The sequence below is a fragment of the Lutra lutra genome, chromosome 9 (genome assembly GCF_902655055.1).
Source record: "Lutra lutra chromosome 9, mLutLut1.2, whole genome shotgun sequence".
Lineage (NCBI taxonomy): Eukaryota > Metazoa > Chordata > Mammalia > Carnivora > Mustelidae > Lutra > Lutra lutra.
This window is the reverse complement of record NC_062286.1, coordinates 55480102-55501575: the sequence shown is the minus strand read 5'-3', so window position 1 is coordinate 55501575 and position 21474 is coordinate 55480102. Positions and strand designations below refer to the sequence as shown.

Here is a 21474-nt window from a genome sequence, read left to right as displayed (position 1 = left end):
AGCCCCAATAAACAAGCAGTTATTTATTGTTAAAATGGGTTAGGGTGAACACTGAAAGCAAAGCAGTAAGCATAATTACCCTCACTAAATATGAGGGTAAAATAGTTTCTTAACTAAAAAAAATAAAGGCAAGGAAGACTACAAAACAATGGTTCTTCTATTATCTTCTATTATCAGAAATTCCCTCCAATTCATATGATTTCTTCTAACATTGTATATAGACAGTTCCTAAGTATTTGTTCCTTCCACAGGAGAAGCTACAAGAAGCTGCAGAAACTTCCCGCTGTTCCCTTTGGTACTCAGATCCCAGAATGAAGCCATGAAATGTATGGTATTAGCAGCAACAGCAAACATTTGAAAATCACTGCCTATGAACTAGGCACTGTTCTAAGTACTCTATACACATTAACTCCTTTACTTGAGGGTGAATAACTCGCCCAAAGTTGTACATGGCAAAATGTCCAAAGAAGGGGAAGAAGAAAATAACTCAACTTCCTCTGCTCCTTACCCTCTCTCTAAAGGCATTTCTCAACCTTTGACCTGCTCCTTCTAGAGTACCAGCAGCAGAGATGGAGATGGGAAAGTGCAGGAGAAAATTTGCCTCTTTCCATCCTAAGGTCTGGCTAAGACTAAAGCACAGATGGAGGGAACCCTTCCTAGTAATCCCTACAGGATGTTATTGCCACTCCATCCCTCTTCTCACTGGTAAGGAAAATCAAAATACAGACAGAAAAGGAGGGATGCACAACATCACACAGGAACAGAAGCCATTCCCCTACTTCCTGCCGATGATTCTCTTATTTCAGGAAGGTCAATCCAGCCAGGAACCTGAGAGTGACCCCTCACCCCTTCCTCAGACCCCAGATCCAATCAGTCCCATCAGTTTGGCCTCAATGTCCTTACACCACAAGCTTTCCTCCACTCTCACTCACTAGATCATTTCAAGAGCCTTTGAGTAGTCTCCCTTCTGTCAACTTTTTCCACTTTCAATTTTGGAAGGTTACAAGATATGATTTTTCTATCAAGATACTCTAGTCATGGTACACCTCTGATTAAAATTGTGCAGTAGCTCCCCAATCCCTCAGTATGGATACCAGGCCTACCATGACGTGGCCCTTGCTTGTCTAACCTCATCTTTCATTGTCCCCCCTCTTCCAATCCTAGAGCTATAGCCGCAATGGCAGTTTTCCAGATGTGCCACACCCATTCACTCTAACTTTTCACCTAGATGGTTCTCTGTACATTAACCATTCTTCCCACTTAGCTTTGTTCAAACTTTGGACATAAGATCAGGTTTTGCTTTAGCCAGTGAAGACTTCTCTGAGTGCCACCTTACCATTTTCTCTGAAAAACACAACTACAATCTGTCATATCACTTAAAACACTATCTGGTATTGTCTGTTTATGTACTTAACTTCCCTTTGACTACAAGTTCTTTGAGGGGGCTGTGCCACCATGATATTCTATCACCAGTGGCCGATACATAGAATGACTATGCCTCAATCTAACCAAGACAATCCCAGCTTATGTCTATTGTTTCCATTGGCCATCCACTCAGCTCATTTCTCTTTCAGAAGTCCCAGTTTGAGCAATAAATCATATGGTCACCCTAAACAATGTAGGTTCTCTGACCCTTACCACAACTCCCCACCCCATTTTGTGACAAAATGGCATCAGGGGAGTTGCTCCTGGTACCAGACAGGGCTCACCCAGAGCAGCTGAAGCAATAGGAGATTTGAAGACATTTACTGCAAGAAACCAACAAGAGATATATGAAGAGATTTATTCCAAGAATCTGGTTTGAGCAACTGTGGGGGCTGGCTAAGTAATTCCAAAATCTACAGGGCAGGCCATCAAGGAAAAGCATACTAGAAGTCTTGGCTACAAGCTGAAATTGCTGTCCACAGGTGGAATTTCTTTTTTGTCACAGAAGCTTCAGCTCTGCTTCTAAAGCCTTTCAACTGATTGAATAAAACCCATCAGATTATCTAGAATATTCTCCCAAACTTACAATCAGCTAATTTGTAGATTTTAATGACATCTACAAATACTTTTACAGCAACACCTAGATTGGTTTTGGACTGAATATCTGGGGCTGCAGCCTAGGCAAGCTGTCACATCAAAAAAAAACCATCACACTCCGTTAAGCCTCTGGAACGACAGCAAGAAAAGTACATTACTGACATTACAAGTTGCTGTTCTGACAGAATTTCCCCCGCAATAACCTTGGTATTCCTAACTGTCAGGTTCCCAAGTAATAAAACTAGACTTCAAATTCCATCTAACGAATATGAAGGAATGACAAATTGAAAAAAAAAATCACCATTTTGCAACCCCTAATGAATTTACAGATTCACACAACAATCACTGACAGATAAAGGGTTGATAAGGGAAGTTTACAACACAGGAGTGAGACAGTTACTACTTAAGCCCAGGGATCAATCTCCACATCACTGAATTTAGGACACAAACATTATGAATCTCCCGATATGAAGCAACGTGATATACACAGCACCATCTCTGTAACATTTCCAACTTCCCCCAAAAAGTTGAATCTGAATCTAATTGAGCCTTTAAAGCTAACTTCCATTTTACAGGAAATACAAAGGATAGAGAAACAAGTTACCACAAGAAAGCAAACAGACGAATCTAAAATGAGAAATACTCTACTGGACAATTGACCTGGTTTCTGTAATAAAGTGTAATGAAGAAAAACTAAGAAAAGGAAAAAGTAGAGGAAGATGAGATCAAGGAGATCTGGGAGAGCTAACAATCAAATGGAATATGTAGACTTTGTTTGGATCTTGATTCAAATCAAGTGTTAAAAAAATATTTTGAGACAAAAAAATCTGCATATGGATCAGATGTTAGATGACACTAAGAGATTACTGATAATTTTGCTATGAAATTAGAATTCAGCTATGAAAATGGCATCATAGTTATGTATAATGTTATCATTTTAGGATGCATACTGAAGTACATAAGGGCAAAATTACAGGACATCTTGACTTTACAATTTAAAAAAAGCTAGCCTTCATGAGTTACTTATACTTTGAGAATAGAGGTAAGAACCTATGTGGGGGGGCGGTGGCACCTGGGTGACTCAGTCAGTTAAGTGTCTGCCCTCAGCTCAGGTCAAGATCCCATGATCCTGGGATCAAGCCCCACATTGTGCACCCTACTCAGCAGGGAGTCTGTTTCTCCCTCTCCACCCCCACCCTGCTTGTGCACTCTCTCACTCTCTCTCTCCCCCAAGTAAATAAAGAAAATCTTAAAAAATATATATGTGTGTGTGTGTGTGTGTGTGTCTGTATAGGGGCACCTGGTTGGCTCAGTCGGTTGAGTGTCTGACTCTTGGTTTCAGCTTAGATCATGATGTCATGGGTTGTGCGATAGAGCCCCTACTTGGGCTCCTCACTCAGCAGGAAGTCTGCTTGAAAGATTCTCTCCCTCTGCCCTTCCCCCCACTTGTGCACTCATAGACTCTCTCTCTCTCAAAATAAATGAATCTTTCAAAAAAAAAAAGAACCTACACACATTATTTCTATAGTGAAATTAGATACCTAACTCACAAACCTAACATTTAGAATATAACTCAGTTCATAAATTGAGGAACACCTAAGTAGTCTAGAATACTTAAACAGCTCCATTATCTGCCATTTTGATTCCAAATATAATTGGGAGGAAAGGGAAGCTAGGTTACTGGGTGTGCTCACCAGATGTGTGACAGTTGTTGAACAAAGCTTATAAAAACAAAACAGAGGGGCGCCTGGGTGGCTCAGTGGATTAAGCCTCTGCCTTCCGCTCAGGTCATGATCTCAGGGTCCTAGGATCGAGCCCTACATGCACCTCTCTGCTCAGCAGGGAGCCTGTTTCCCCCACTCTCTCTGCCTGCCTCTCTGCCTGCTTGTGATCTCTGTCAAATAAATAAATAAAATATTAAAAAAAAAAGACCCTTGTGGCCTCAAATGAGGTTTATATTACTAACATTTCCAACAAAAGCTGACATTCCAGAATATCTGATTATTTCAATAATGTCATAAATTTCCTTCTATAAAAATCCTGATGCCCACACTTTATCTGGCCCTCCTAAAAATGTGTGCATGCAAATATGAATAAATAAACATACCAATACAAGTCAAAGTCATATGTAAAACTAGAGAAAATGTTTACAACACAAAGACAAATAAAAAGGAACCTCTACAAATCAACTTAACAACAACAAAAACCTACAACTCAAAAGAAAAATGAACAAAGAAAATCAGAAGCTCTCATACGAAAGTAATCCAAATGACCAATAAACATAAAGCTATTCAAACTTATAATCAAAGAAACATAAATCACTAAAACAAGATGCCACTTTTCATCTGCCAAACAAGCAAAAATTAAAAAGAGATATAGTACATAATATGGGCAAAGGTGAGCAGAAACAGTCTCTCATGCACTATGAAGCAGAGTGTAAACTGAGTATGGGGGGGTGTTGATGGGAATTTGGCACTGTGCTTCAAAATTATGTATGTTAAAGTTCTTTGAGCAATTTTACTTCCCAAAGAGTATATTTTCATACAAGATAATGTTCAAGGACATCTACTATAACCCTCTTTAAAACAGTGAAACTTTATTTTTTTTTATTTAAAGATTTTTATTTATCTATTGACAAAGAGAGAGAGATCACAAGTAGGCAGAAAGGCAGGCAGAGAGAGAAGGAAGCAGGCTCCCTGATGAGCAGAGAGCCCGAAGCGGGGCTCGATCCCAGAACCCTGGGATCATGACCTGAGCCGAAGGCAGAGGCTTTAACCCACTGAGCCACCCAGGCACCCAGGCGCCCCAAAATAGTGAAACTATAAAGCAGAGAACCATCTACATGCCCATTAACAAGAACTGGTTAAGTAAATTATGATATAGTCATTCAATAAAATACTTTGAGGCAGTGAAAAAGTGTTAAGTAGAACAAAAACTGAACAAGATATATAATACAACCCATTTGTTTTTAAGCAAAAAGATATATGAATGTGGAGGCATACTTGTATATGCGTGTAAATTTCTTAAAAAAAAAATTTATTTATTTATTTGACAGAGAGAGACACAGCGAGAGAGGGAACACAAGCAGGGGTGTGGGATAGAGAGAAGCAGGCTTCCCACTGAGTAGGGCAACTGACTCAGGGCTTGATCTCAGAACCCTGGGATCATGACCTGAGCCAAAAGCAGATGTTTAAGGACTGAGCCACCCAGGCACCCCTGCATGTAAATTTCTTAAAGGATACAAAAGAAGCTGCTAACTATGGCTACTTTCAGAAAACCAATAAACAGGGAGGTAAGGGAGCACATTTTACATTATACTCTCAGAAGGAAGATTTTAAAACAATAATAAATATAACATATTATAATATATATATTTTATACATATGTAAATTTTTCAATTATCTGAAATTTTGAAATGTATTCCCAAATATGCCCGATGTCATTTCCCCCAACTTAGCAGCTAAAATTAAACCTGTATTCTTTAGCTCTTTTAAAGAACTATATGAATAAATTCCCTTCTCTACGCATAAAATTTTCTAGCCACCATGAGGTCATTTTTCTCCCTATTCTCATGTACAAAAGCCTCTCAGGCCTTGTTCTCTCCTTAGAACTCCTAGAATTGTGAGGACTCCAGTCACCACCATTTTTTTGCCTGCTCACCCCAGCTCCCTCATCACTCAGATCAAGTCACATCCATTAGTCTCACAGCACTCCCGGTTTCTCCCTGTCATTGTTGCAATTTTATACTTCTGTGATCATTTCATGAATGCCCATCATCCACACTAGACTGTAAGCCTGGTACAGGGCAAGTCTTTGCTCATTATTACATTCCAAGTACCATGGCAGCACGTCATAGTTGCTAAATAAGTATCTATTAAATAAATAAATCCTTACTGCCTTGCATGTAGCAAATGCTCAGGAAGTGTTATTCATTTACATGGCATTGTAGAGTGTGTGCTAGGAGGAGTAGAGATAAAGAAAAGAATTGTCAGGGAACTGAGCAAGCACCTGGTTGAGGATAACTAGCATTAATTTGTGTCCTTTGTGAATTTCTTCAGACCTAGAGCAAGAGTAATTATCCAGAATGAGGAAATGGCTAGGAGAGGACTTGCAAAAGCAGCCTTAAAACAACTGACTGGGAGGTATGGCCTTGAAAGGAAAGAAGAAAGGCCTTTCCCTCTGCTTGGAATACCCCATCTTCACACCCCATCCCCTATATTCTGGGTCTAGTGAAACATTAAACCAGCACCAAATGTCCCTCCTCTATAAAGGCTCCCATAGCGTCCAAACAAAAGTATCTCTTCCTCTTTGTTCCCAAGGTTCTCCACAGACTTATTATATAAAACCATCAATCATACCACTTCTCATGTATCTTGATAAATCCAAAGGTGTCAAATCTTGTTTTACTTGATCCACTCATTCATTATATTTGACAAAAATGAACACACTACTCAGCCCTGAATTCCACGCTAGTCCCTGTCCCTCACTAGCTATCTATTCTGTCCCCTCTGCTGGTTTTTCATTTCCCCAAACCTATGAAGGTTAAAATGCCTAAGGACTCAGATCTTATACTACTTTTCTGTTTACATTCACTCCTTTGGTGATTATCTCCAGTCTCACAATTTTAAGTACCATCTGTTCACTGACAACTCCCAAATGTTCTTTTCTAGCAATGAACTCTGCCCCACTGAACTCCAAACTCCGTAGACTCAACATCTCCACTTGGATGACTAACAGACATCCCAAACCTAACATGTCATAACTGAACTCCTAATCTTCCCCCACACACCTGCTTCTCCCTTAGTTTTTCACTTCTTAGTTAATGGCAATTCCACCCTTCAACTTGCTCAAGTCCCTGACAATTAGTTCACTCTTATAATCCACAGTCAATCCATAAACAAATCTGTTAGTTTTACCTACAAAATACATCCAAAATTGAACTCTCACCACACTCACTTCTTTTCACCCTATGAAGCCACTGTATCTCATGTGAATTATTACAACACCTTCCTAACTAGTCTCCTGGTTTTTGCCTACCACACTCTACAAGAATCTGCTCTTAACATATCTGCCAGAGTGATCCTGTTAAAAACCTCAATCGGATCACGACACTCCCCTGCCCAGAACATTCCACTGATTATTTATCCTTTATGCTATTCCTTCAAAGTGGGATTTATGTTGCATGACATTTGCATCTGCCCAAGACTAACACAATGTCTTGCCACATATTAGGTACTTAGTAACTGTTACCCCTTCAAAACCAATGAAAGTAAGCTCCAGACACATTTTGAGATTCTTAATATCAGATTAGAGTTTGTACTTAAAGATATTAGGAAGTCATACATGGATCTAAAAGAAAACTATACCATAAGGTACATACTAGCGCTATTTCCATTCCTATGCTAAGTAGAGTTACATACAATTATGAACTAAGCCAGAAAAAATCCAATTTTATAAATTTTTTGAGACATCTGCGGATGTCGCACCAGAATTCTATTACCATAACGACCTTTTTTTGCCCTGCATTTATCTTAGAAAATAATGCTGAAACACACATACAACAATCTATCAATTATATTGCTCCTTTGGCAGACAGTCCACATCGATGCCTCCTTTAATTCCCTTCAAACTTACAGTAAAATCCCTGAGAAAAGATATTTTTTTCCTTTTAAAGGTCTTAACCTCTAAAAAACAAATTTATCCCAAAGTCTGAATAAAGATACAAATTACAAAAGATTGCTCAGATTTGAGATGAATAATTACATCAGATTATAATGAATTTACTTCTATTATTTAATGCTAATGTTTAACTCAAAGTATTTTCAAAACTAGATATGAAGCAGAAAATTATCTTGAAAACCATGGAATTTGCTTATTACAATATTCTTATCTCTAAAATAATAACCATATATAGGACTATTGTGAAAGTTAACTGAGTAACATTGGTAAAGCTATTAGAACAATGCTTGGCTCAGTTACTGCTCAATACATTAGCTTACAGTAATAGTTATTAATTTACTAAAGTGAAAATGACCAAATACCCTAATCCAGTGTGGACTATTCAAAACCATACTTGAAGGGTCAACTGGAATCACTAGCTGAGATAACACATACAAAGAACCATTTGAAAATTAAAATCAGTTTTATGAAAAACTGTATCACCTCTGACCCGTGATACAGACAACATTAACTATTTGAAGACAGCTATAACACCCTGTAACATTTTGGAAAACCACTGTTCACGGGGTCGTTATTTTATCTTTCAATAAAACAAAGAGTTCTAGCATGTCTACAAATCACAAACGGTTCTCTGAATTTCAATAGGAATTGTCTTTATTTTCGGATCCATCATTTTCAGATCCAACGTCAAAATACAGTTAATTCTCCGTTTAGTATATTATCAGACAGTCCAAAGATATTAATAAGCGGGGCATATACATCTTTATCAAGCCAAAACTGAATTGCAGTCAACACACAGAAGGATATTAAAGATAATTTAAACAGAAATTTGAATCGCACCCAGCTTTCCTGAGGCATAAAGACTTCGTAGAGATTATCGACCACAGATTTCGACTTTAAATCGAAATTAGCCTACCATCTCAGGTGGGCTGATGGTAGGCCGTCTGTGAATGATAAACCGTGATAACATAGTAAAGTTACTTCCCTACACCGTACACTTTGGCCTCCGTCCCTAACAAGATTTGATGGCGCTGAAAATTGTGAAGTCATTTTATTTCTCCTTCACCTCCCAATATTTAAAAGGAGGAGATGAGGAGGAAAAACTAAAGGCCAGACCGAGAGATTGGTGAGAGGCCAAGGTTAGCCAAAGGCGGCAAGCAGCCGCAGAACAAGCCGAAGTGGGGGTTCTGCAACAACGCAGCCCCCAACGCCCGGGTGAGAGGGAACTCATTCGCGACGGCTACGCAGCCCGACCCGCTCATCTCAGTCAGCCCGGGGATGAAAAGGGGGACTCCCGGAAGAAGCAAACTTTTGCAGAAACACGAGAAAAATTCAAACCCCAGCTTTGAATAATACCTCACTGGCCTTCTATTCGGGTCTCCCGGAAAAGCAGTCGGGCGGTGCTGACGTCAAAGAGGCGCCGTCTCTGTCCTCAGCGCCGGCGTCGCTCTCTGATAACCTCACGCCGCTCGTCCAGCCCCGTCTCCTTTTCCCTGGCCCTCACCTTCCGAGGTCTTCCGTCCAACCTGTGGAAGGATTTGGGCCAAGAAGGGGGTACCTTTTGCTAGATTTCTATTCTTGGGACACCCATTATAATACAAGTTGAGCATACTTAACCAGAAAAAAGAAAAAAGTTAGTTATTAAAGCTTTGTTCAGGTTTTTATTTTTGCCAAAACTCGTTCCAGGACCTTGGTTCTTAACTACACCCCCAAATGTCTGCCTCAAAATTAACGGCCTAGGACGGACTCCCAAATTATCTGTGGTGAAACAACAAGTTCTTTAATTCATCACTGAAAGATTCCTTTGGGGTCACCTGGGTGGCTCCAGGATGGAGCCCCTCATCAGGCTCACTGATCACCGGGAAACCTGCTTCTCCCTCTCCCACTCCCCCTGCTTGTATTCCCTCTCTCATTGTCTCCTTCTATCAAATAAATAAATAAAAGCTTTAAAAAAAAAAAGTTACCTTTGTAAAGTACAGCAAAAATGAATTTATTGAAAAATGGAAAAAATAGGCAAAATACAAGTACGGATTTTTCACTATTAGTTTCAGTAAGCATAAAATTATATTAATAAATACAGTCAGAATATGAGAGGGAAAACTGCTAATTGGAAATGTAGTACAATAGTCCCCCCTAACCATGGTTTCACTTTCTTTGGTTTTAGTTATCTGAGGTCAACGGCAATCCAGAAGTGCTTGAGCCTTCCTCGGATGAATTATTAGGTCAAGAGTCGCCTAACACCATGTCAGGATGCCTGCACCTTTTATGTCAGTTTATCTCATCACATAGGCATTTTGCCATCTCATGTCATCACAAAAAGAAGGGTAAGTACAGTACCATAAGGTATTTTGAGAGACCATATTCACATAGCTTTTATTACAATATAGTGTTCTAATTGTGCTATTTTATTAATTAATGTTGCTAATTTCTCAGTGTGCCTAGTTGACAAATTAAACTTTGTCATGAATGTATGTATAGGAAAATGACAGTATATACAGGGTTCAGTACTGCCTGCCCAGTTTCAGGCATTGGGGTGGTTGTTGGGTCTTGGACTATAGTCTCTAATGACAAGGTGGGGACTACTGTAAGCAATTAAGAGCATCATTTTTACATTTGTAACTTTTTATATGTGATACATATATAATCTATAATCAGTATATTGTATGCCTGAAACTAATACATTATATTGTATCCCTTAAAACTAATACAGTGTTGTAAGTCAGTTATATCTCATTAAAACTGGCAGGGATTGGGGAATGGAGAGGAGAAGAAAAAAAAGAAGTTATCTAAAACTCTGGCCACAGGGTGGGAAAAATGCCTCCTGAAAGCATTTGAAAACCACTGCCTTATGCTACATCACAGTTTCTGTTACTCTATTTCACATCAGGAGGCTGAATTCACCTTAGTGCTAGTGAATACTCCAGCTCTTAGCTACAATAAGAGACTCAAGATTTAACAAAATAGGTGGCCTTGGCAGTGGGAGATAAAGGCACTGACTGCATTCCCAGAGTACATCAACTCCTTCCCATTCGATAACTTCACAGTACAAATGATGATGGATGATGCAAAAAGTAGCTGTTCAGGACAAACTAGCTATGTGACCCTAGGCAAGTCATTTAATCTCTCTGATCCTTACTATTCTCATTGGGAAAAATAGAGCTGATAATGACATGAGACAAATGAGGCACCCCAAGTGCTTTCCCTAGTGTCCAGCACAGAGTAAGCATTTAATAAATATTATTTATTAGTAACAGGAATTATCACCATACAATATTATCACTAAAATAAAGGAAATTAGAAAACTCTAATGTTGATAGAAAAAGAAAATTCTGATGTTGAATTTGGGAAGTTTCTTAGATCTTAGTATTCAAATTGTGTATAATAAAATTAGGTTCCCAATTAATATCAGAGTAAAATACTAGAACTTTTTTTCTATCTTCTGGATGATAACAAAAGAAAATCACTATTTTACAGCCCTCGTAATAATAAACTCAGGTGAGAGTCATCAGTAGGTGCTGGAACTGTTAGGTGAAAGTTTGATGGAGAGCAGGACATTTACACCCCCTTAAAACACTTCATCATAGGTTATTTTTGAATTATGAAAGTAAAAGCAGTAATTTTACAATAGCTAAAGCTGGTAGATATAAAACCAAGTGTTCTATTTCAGCATCACTAATGGGGCAAACTAACATCATATGCTTCCTTTTGTGATGCATTAAGACCAAATCATCATTTAATGTGTTATTCCTGCCATAAGGGTATTATCTGAGTCTGATCCTCAGGAAATATCAAACACAGCCAAAGTGAGGGACATTCTTGAAAAAAAAAAAAAGCTCTACTTTAGAAATGTTCATGTCATTAAAGATTAAAAATGAAGAAGAAAAGAACTGTCCTAGATTGAGAGACTAGAGGGACCAACAGCAAAAGGCAATGTGTGATCCTGGATTAGATCCTGAATCAATGAAGAAGAAAAAAAACTCTGCAAAGAATATTATCGGGGCAGTTGGTAAAATTGAATATAGATTTTATATTGTATAATAGTTTAAATCTATGTTAAGTTTTTTGTATTTGATAATTGCACTGTGATTATGTTAGAGAATGTTCTTGCTCCCAGGAGATGCATGCTAAAATATTTAGATTAAGGGTAAAGGGCCATGTTGTCTACAATTTACTCTCAAATAGTTCTGAAAAAATACTAATAATAATAGTAATTATATGTGAAGAGAGATATCAGATGTGGCAAAGTGTTTGGTTTATTTTTTTTTTAAGATTTATCCATTTGTTTGAGAGATAGAGTGGGGGAGGGGTTAGAGGGAGAGAATCTTCAAGTAGACTCCCCACTGAGCACAGAGCCCAATGTGGGGCTTGATCTCAAGATCCATGAGGTGGTGACCTGAGCCAAAACCAAAAGTCAAGCACTTAACTGACTGAGCCACTCAGGTGCCCCAACTGTTTTGTTTATAATTGGTCAATCTAGGTGAATGATATGAGAGAGATCATTGTATTATTCTTGTAACCTGTCTATAAATTTAAAATACAAAAGAAAAAAAAGAAGGAAGGAGATGGGGAGAGAAAGAAAAGAGAAAGACAAGACAAGACAAAACGGAGGGGAAAAAAGCATGGTGGATGGGAGAAATTCAGCCCTCTAGCTTTGTAGGTGGTTTGTTTACAAGACTCCTGTCTTGTTTGTGACCTTTAAAGACCTGGGATGAAATAATCACCACAGATAATGGTCTATATGTATGAAATATCACTGTGCAGAATATTACCCATCGATACCCCCATCCCCTCCCTCAATTTTGAAAAGTAAAGTGCAGGTCATACTAATATTAACAATTCCAATAACAAGCTTTGTTTCTATCTTTGTTTCTTTGTTTCATATATCATGGATTAAAAAACAACTGTGTACTGGTTCACATCAGCATTTGGAAGTTTGTTCTCATTCATTGACCTCATTGTTTAATCATTGAGCCAAAAATGGCTAAATCACTGTCCCTACTTCTCACGCTGGATATTGAGAATAAATAAGCAAGTGAGTCTGCTTTACCACTCAGCTTCCCTGCACTCCACTCCCTCTTCCAATCTTGCAGGAGAGGGACTGATGGAGAGTAAGCTTTTCTCAGGCAGATAGGTACAGAGGGATGGAAATCTCTGCATGTATGCCCAGCTCCATGTGGGGCCCTGACTTGCTAGTTCAGAAGATAATCTGCAGTCTAACTCCACCTGATTTCACTTCTGCTGTAAGAAACAGAAAAATTACAGATAATGAGAATTTAGGAGCATATTAGGCTTAGTTCAGGGGAGGTCATTAGTGTTTCATGGCACCCTGAGGAAGAATGCCCAGATGGTAAGAATATTCTATCTTGAAACCAAGTAGGAGATTCTAGGTGATGAGCATTTAATCTCATCACTATCTGTACTGTTTGTCTAATTAACCTAAATAAATAAGCCTCTTCCTCTTCTATTTCTTTTATCTTTTATTTCTTTGTGCTTTTTTCTTCCTTCATCCTTTTTTTTTTTTTTTTTTTGGTTGTTGTTGCTGTTGTTTTGTTTTCTGAGTGTTGAGTACTTGATTCACTTGAACCATCTGGTTGGATGAGAAAATTTAAGCTAGGTTGTCAGCTCAGAAGTCATTCTAAATACAAAAAAGAGGTCTATTTTTCCCTTATTGTCCTTGTCCTTTCACATTGCTATAACAAAATGCCACAGACTGGATACCTTATGAACAATAGACAGCTACTTCCCACAATTGTAGAATCTGAAAGTTCTGAGATTAGGGTGCCAGTAAGGTTAGGTGAAGGCTCTCTTCCAGCTGTGGACTATCAACCTCTTGTACTCTCTCTTGGGGGAGGCAGAAGGGAGTTCTCTCAGACCTTATTTAAAAGGGCACTAATCCCATCATAAGGACTCCTCCTTCATGACCTAATCACCTCCCAAAGGCCCCAGCTTCTAGTGCCATCACATTGGGCATTAGGATTTCAGCATATGAATTTGGGGGAGACACAAATATTCAGACCATAACACTCATCTTCAACTCACTGTGCTTTATTGCCATAAATTATTTACATTAAAAAATGGTATAAAGACAAGATTTAAAAACCTCCCTAGAATTAGCCATTTCAAAAAATAACTGTGGTAATTCAGTGCTTATTTAAGAAATTGATTCCTGTCGTACTCCTTAAAAATACCCTGAAACCTTACCACATAATAACATCCTTCAAAAAAATCAATGTTTATAGGTATAGTGAAAGTAAATATATTTATTACTCAGAGTGAATCCATTCTATGAATTGCATGTTGCTCTGTGCCTCCTGCCATTCCCACATAAAGAATAACCTAAGTTTTCTGGAATGATGATCAAGAATGTAAAGGGAAAGGGCATTCTTAGATGGTCCAAGGCTCAGAAATCAGTCCTCATCAATGGTATGGGCATGTGTGATTCAGTTAAGTGCTCTGAATCTAGTCTATAAAACCTGTAAAATCATGATTTCCAACCACTATTGGTCTTCCTAAACTTTGTGACAGAAGTTAGGCGCTATATTTTGCAATTTAAGGCTTTGAAAATGTTTCTATATATATTCCTTACAAATCCAGGCTGTACTGAGTTTTCAACATTGTAACATAGGTACCTATTACAAGAAGGCTAAATCACTGAAGGAAATGGGTAGTTGATCAATGCATTTTTCAGCCCTTTCTATGTCTGTGCCTTTTTCCAGGTGACTTTGTTATTCTTCCCATCAGGATGTAGAATATTATTTTCCCACCCCTTGATGATGAGTTTGGCTATTTGCTTTGTTTTGACCCATGGAATAATAGTGGATGTGATGCAAGAGGAAGCATGAAAACCTGGGCTTGCTTTGTTGTGCTTTTGCCATCAAAATGAAAGGATAGACCCAGCTAGCTCATTATCCCAGGAGGAAGGTGAGGGTCACGTGGAGCAGAACCCAGTCATCCCACTAAGCACAACCAAACCAGCTGCCTCATAGCCCATGCCCAGACCCATAAGTAAGCCCAGGTCAAGATCAGAGGTAGGCCAACTTAGCTGAATTCCTCAGACACCAAAGAAATAAATGATAGAATTGTATGCCACATGGCATACAGTTTTGTGGCACTAACTAACTGCCACAGTTCAGTAAAAATATATAAATGGGAGAAGGAGTAAGCTTGGCTTCTTGGAAAGTGTTAATTCTCCTAGATATTATGAGTTACTTATTGAACCAAAAAATATAAAAGTAAACAACAACAACAAAAACCGTAAAGGTGCCCTACCCCTAATGTGTAAGCTACATATTCAGTGGAGTTTATTTCATATTATAAAGGTGATAGTAGTGAAATATAATACTGCTGAAATAAATGAAAGTCTTATTTTTGTATCATAATGCTGCATATCTGTTGGAAGGTATACATTTGTGTATCAAGAGGCAGACAGGGAGTAATGACCATCTGACAATTATTACTATATGCAGGTATTCATCTGAAGGTTCTGTGATGCATCAGAACTATTTTTGTTTTATCAGTTTATTAATTTTTAACTCAAAGAATGGATATGCACATTGTACAGAGTTCTGATTATACAGACATCAAATTTATTCTTTTTATCCATAGATCCTAATAACCCGTTTTATGTATTTTAAGGAAGCCCCTCTAGCCAACTAGTTATCTAAGCATGGTTAGTAAGATGAAAAGGCCAGTTAAAGTTAAATTTCCATAGTTATAGTAAAATTTGATAGTAAATTGTGTAAGAAACATTTTGATTTGTGCTCCAATTTGAAAATTGGAAGAAAAAATATTATTTAAAATTTATTTAATTATATATTAACAAAATTCTGGTTATAACTGCAACACAATAACTGTTAGGATGAAGAAAGACAGAATCAAGTATTGGTTGAGATTTTTGTTTAAAATACTTCTAACTAAAGTACTGAGCCTGAGTGGCTCATTCAGCTAAGCATCTGGCTCTTGGTTTCAGCTCAAGTCATGAACTCAGGGCTGTGAGATCAAGCCCTGTGTCAGGCTCCACACTCACTGGGGAGTCTGCTTCTCTTCTCCCTCTGCCCCTCCCCACTGCTGGGGCGTTCTCTCTTTCTCAAATAAATAAATCTTAAATTAATTTAATTTATTATTTCTGACAAAATTATTGGGTGCTAAATGCAGTGTGGTATCCTGACATGGATCCTGGAACAAAACAAAATGAGAAAAATTGGTGAAATCTGAATAAGATCTAGAGTTTAGTTAAAAGTGATATGTGTCAATTTCTTAGTTTTGATAACTGTACAAATGTAAGTTAAAAATTGACATTTGGAGAAGGGCACCTGGGTGGCTTAGTCAGTTAAGCGTCTGCCTTCAGCTCAAGTCATGATCTCAGGGTCCTGAGATCAAGCCCCACATCGGATTCTGCTCAGTGACAAGTCTTCTCCCTCTCCCTATGCCTATGTGATCTCTCTCTCTCTCTCTCTCTCAAATACGTAAATACAATCTTTTTTTTTTAAGATTTTTTTTTTATTTATTTATTTGACAGAGAGATCACAAGCAGGCAGAGAGGCAGGCAGAGAGAGAGGAGGAAGCAGGCTCCCCGCTGAGCAGAGAGCCGGATGCGGGGCTCGATCCCAGGACTCTGAGATCATGACCTGAGCCGAAGGCAGCGGCTTAACCCACTGAGCCACCCAGGCGCCCCCGTAAATACAATCTTAAAAAAAAAAGGAATTGACATTAGGGAAAACTGGTAAGAAGTGGACAAGAACTCTATCATAGTTGCAACTATTCTATAAATCTAACATATTACAAAATGAAAAGTTTATTTCACCATTATTAGGTGGCATGACATGACATGCTTCTCTAATAACAACATAACCACAAAGAGGTTCATTTGTGCAAAAGTATGTGAAGGTTGTACCAATTTTCCCAAGGACCTCACTTAGTCCCTTGAGACAAATCTTTTTTTTAAAGATTTATTTATTTGACAGGCAGAGATCACAGGCAGGCAGAGAGAGAGAAAGAGGAGGAAGCAGGCTCCCCGCCGAGCAGAGAGCTTGATCCCAGGACACCGGGATCATGATCCGAACCAAAGGCAGAGGCTTTAACCCATTGAACCACCCAGGCACCCCCCCTTGAGACAAATCTTTCTCTTTTAAAGCATCTATCCTATAGTAATCCCTGTAATCTATTCAACCTCGTAACTGTAGGAATACAGATAATTAATACTGGGAAGGCATGGAACTCTCTGTGTCTACTTTTCTTACACTATAAATACATAAAAAATTAAGGAAACAAAAGAACCAATGAGAATTGGCAACCAATGAAAAAAGGAAAAGGTCCCAACAGAGATGTAAACAACTGATACAAACAATATTCAGAGATTTTCTTTCTGCCATGGAGCATGATGTCATAAGAGTGTCTGAAGCATGTGACCTTAATGACTAAATCCTTTTCTCCCCCAAGTCTGTGACTTGACAGGAAGCAGGAATTTACATGGGCAAAAAGAAGTTACAACACAGGCCCATATCCAGTTATGATGTGATTCCCCAAACATGCTTATGTTAACTTTTTTCATATTCTCACAAAAGGCAAAATCATAAAAAAATGCTAATTCTCACAGAATTCCACAGTCCCTGAAAATTTGTTTTTGGACCCCAACTTGAGAAAACTTGCTTCAAGAGTTTAGCAGAGGGGCACCTGGCTGTCTCAATCCATAGGGCATGCAATTCTTGATCTTGGGGTCACAAGTTCAAGCCCCACATTGGGCATAAAGCTTACTTCAAAAAAAAAAAAAAAAGAGTTTAGCAGGAAAAAGGCAGTGTGGTAATAGTGGTAATAGTGGTACAAAGCACAACTACAAAGTCCAAATTCCAGGTTGTAACCTCACACAGAAATTAATGACTTTGTGAACTTCTATAAGTCACTTTCCTTCTCGGGGCTTCATTTCCCTCGCCTGTAAAAGGAGATGGTAGTTATATCTTCCTGATGGTTGGTTGGCAGGATTAAATGAAAAAATCTATAAAAAGAAGATAAAATTGCACCTGGCATTTTATTCTTCCTACTCTGCTTTGGTGCTATATACACAGCCGTCTTAAGCTAAGGAGGAGGAAGCTGATGAAGGAAACATAGAACTAGGGTCCCCCTTACTTTGTTATTTTCTTCTTTAAAGGTCTTTAAGGAGCTCTTGATAACACTATTTTTGCTTTGTCTTCACGTAGTGGGGAGCTCCTTTCTTATCTACACTATTCCTTTAGTTCCCGTGAGGAAATTATCTTATGTGCAGATAAAAGTGGCAATTCGTTTCTGGCCTGATTCAATCATAATCATATTGTCAACTTTACAAGATGTTAATTACGAAATAAGAGACAATTGGTTGTGTTTTATGAGGCTGTTACAACATGCCTAGTATGCCCAGTGAGTGAGCCAGGAGGTTGAAATGCAAGTGCTTTGGGCTGTTCCTCACTATGTGTTAACGGCTCAATTAAACATACCTTAAAGGAGAGTTTCATCTTGCTCCATAGTGGGTATTTAAGAATTTGTTTTGTTAGGAGATTTTGCCCTGAGCAAGTCCTCTGAGGCTGAAGGAATTCTAAAGCTCTATTTCCAAACATACTGCATGGTCCCTCTCACTCACCCTCCTCACAGGGAGGAGTATCTGGAAGAGCTTTCACTGCAATCTGTGGCCTTGATTCTCAAGACCACCAAGAAGCAGGGCCATTTTTAAAGAAACTCCATAATTGCCCTCATAACTGATTTGGACAGAACAGACACACTTGAATAATGCGAGACTGTCTTATTTCTTCCCAAAGGACCCCATCTCTACTATTTAAGCCAATGTTTATGTGAAGATTTTTCCATTTTTCTTTGCTCTCTAGAGCATCATTGGTTCAGATCTCATGGCTGAAGTTCACACAGGAGATTCACTGTATTTTTTTTTTTAATATATAAAGCAACAGAAAATCTAGTTCCAAGTTAATGTTTCCAATATCAGCTTCTTTTTAAAATCAAATAGGGCGCCTGGGTGGCTCAGTGGGTTAAGCCGCTGCCTTAGGCTCAGGTCATGATCTCAGGGTCCTGGGATCGAGTCCCACATCGGGCTCTCTGCTCAGCGGGGAGCCTGCTTCCCTCTCTCTCTCTGCCTGCCTCTCTGTCTACCTGTGATCTCTGTCTGTCAAATAAATAAATAAAATCTTAAAAAAAATAAAAAATAAATAAAATCAAATAGCTACATAATCAAATCAAAATGTCATTTTTAAGGGGTGCCTGGATGGTTCAATCGGTTGAGCATCCAACTCATAGGTTTCAACTGGGGTCATGATCTTAGGGTTATGGGATGGAGTCAGGTGTCAGGTTCCATGCTCGGTGTGGAGTCTGCTTGAGATTACACTTGAGATTACCTCGCCCCTTCCCCCATCTCTCTCTCTCTGTCAAATAAATAAATTCTTTTTTTAAATGTCATTTTTAAGGAGAAAAAAAGGATAGTATAAAGTTCTTATGACCTTAAATAATTGTGCTCACTACTTAAAATAAGTATTTGGATTTGAAACTTTCCCTCACCTGCGATATATGATAGTTGCTCTGTCTTAACATAGGCATCACACTCTACTCCATTTCCTCATCCTTCTTCAAGAGGCAGGAGGGAAGATTCTCAGTGGAAAAGACTCCTTGACTTTGTATTTATCTGTATTCTCCACCCTTCTAGAAGGGGGACATGGTGGAAGTGTCAGTACTGAAAGCACTAATTTGAAACAAGAGTAAACAAATGTTTAAGAAGCATAATTTAGAAGCCATGACTACTCACACTAGTTCTAGTTCCCTGTCTCAAAGTCGTCAGTCCTTAAAGCTTGATAAACTACACAAAGAACCTACGAGCTACAACAAAGAACCAGAATCTCACATATTGGCTCAATCAAGCCTTCCCATAACCTCTCCCTCTGCCTTTCCTCCCTGCCCATGCTCCCAGTCTCTCTCTTTCAAATGAATAAATAAAATCTTTTTAAAAAATAGATAACCTCTTTTATTGATATCATGCTACATTTCAATATGCTTTTTTTAAAAGAGCTATTTTCTTTTATTTGGACTTGGAAGTCTTTTGTAAATATATATATATATATATATATATATATATATTTTTTTTTTTTTTTTTTGAGAAGAAACTTAACTGGACAGTTGACCAGGACAGGATTATAAAATAGGTGGAGTAACATTTGTTTAGAGAAAAGGTGTTCTATATTTAGAAAAGAGAACAAACACCTCATTTGTCTCATTTGATTTTTTTTCCCAAAGATCTAACAAATTCTCTAGGGGACATCTCTTTTTTGTTTGTTTGTTTTGGGTTTTTCTTTCTGCAATAGAATAATAGGTAGCCTACAAACTTAATATTCTTGTATAAATTTTGTCATAAAGGAAGCTTTAAGCATTGTTATCACCATTTTGTGAATTGGAAAACCTAGCCACGTGCAATTTAGATCCTATGACCCACCCTTAGCCAAAATGTGTAACAGTAAAGTGACTTTCTGCCCCAGTGCAATGCCCATTCCACTTAGTGCTTCATACTGTCCTCTCCTGGTAGATTTTCTGGAAAGCTCACATCTCAGGCAGCTGAGTCCCAAATCCTAGACAAAGCAGTGAACAGGCGCACATGAACATCTGTTCACCTCTGAACCAAAAATGAAAAAGAAAAAGAATGGAAAACTGGAAAAAAAGAGAAGAATACATTTTGATATGTCTAGATTTGGCAATTCAAATAATGTTAGAATCATTCTTCATCTACACACCTACCACTTAGTTCCTTAGTTCCTTTTTCTCTTGTTTCTTTTTGTTCTTTTCTCAAGAAATAAATTCAGAATAGCTCATCAAAATAGTAATGACTAAGTGGTCAGGAAAAAGGAGCCCAAGTTTGAAGTTGTTTTGTTTTTAACAGAATGAAAAAAAAATCCTAAACCCAAACCCTATAATTCAACCCAACTTGTCACTACCCTCTGATTAAAGCATTTTTTAAAATAACAGATAGGAAGCTGAGATGGGCATTGAGATAAAGATGGTTAGCATAGATCAAAAGGAATTGTACATACGTCAGTTAAGTTTAAGTGACAGGATGTGGGGAAGTGGTAGGTCCCATATCCAGTTACTTTATGCACGAGTACGTTTGCTGAATGCAGGTACTCTAACAGGCTAGCCACGCATAGACGGAAACCAGGGAAATTAATGGAATTAATCTATAATGGTTAGAGTGTTTGTTCTGATATGGATCCAAGACCACTTTTCTCCTAATTAGTAATATTACTGTAATTTTTTATAACTGTCTATCTTGCCCTGCCCAGGATAGTAAATTATCTTTGAATCTTTCATCTGGCATTTCTGAGGGGGTCAGTGTTATGTTGTAAGTACTCTATATCCCACATACATAAACTTAGTAATTAGATATAGACAAGTTTCCCAGCCAATTAGAAAGAGAAATATTTAAAATCTTCTCCCCCACCAAGGAAAAAAAAAATCCATCTAAAGGCATTTGGGAACACAAAGGGGGCAAATGATATAGAATTTCAATATCAATGGAGCCCAGAAAAGAATACTTATCTGGTTTTGAGGTCAAGTAGGGTTGTGGAGAGTAGAGAATAAGAAGCAAGAGTAGTTTACTTGCTAAGTAAAATGGAAAAATCATACAAGGGTTATTTTCCAGGAAGAGTGAGTTACAACAGAAGTGTATTGCTTAAGAACACAATTAATACCACATATTTCTTTGGGATTACATTCATATATTACCATTCATAATGAAGGTGATCTTGGCTAATCAAG

General features: G+C 38.2%; 1 protein-coding gene across 2 annotated transcripts in view; it reads right to left on the bottom strand.

Moving 5' to 3' along the window:
* C1D (C1D nuclear receptor corepressor) overlaps nt 1-21474 on the bottom strand; it is a 35190-nt gene that overhangs the window by 11405 nt on the left and 2311 nt on the right. The window contains exon 1 of one of the 2 annotated variants that reach the window (XM_047746252.1): nt 9058-9145. The exons of the other annotated variant lie outside the window; for it this stretch is intronic. The gene's annotated coding sequence lies outside the window, so the exon portion shown is untranslated. Of the gene's footprint in view, nt 1-9057; nt 9146-21474 lie in introns of those variants that run through there. 2 annotated transcript variants of the gene reach the window in all.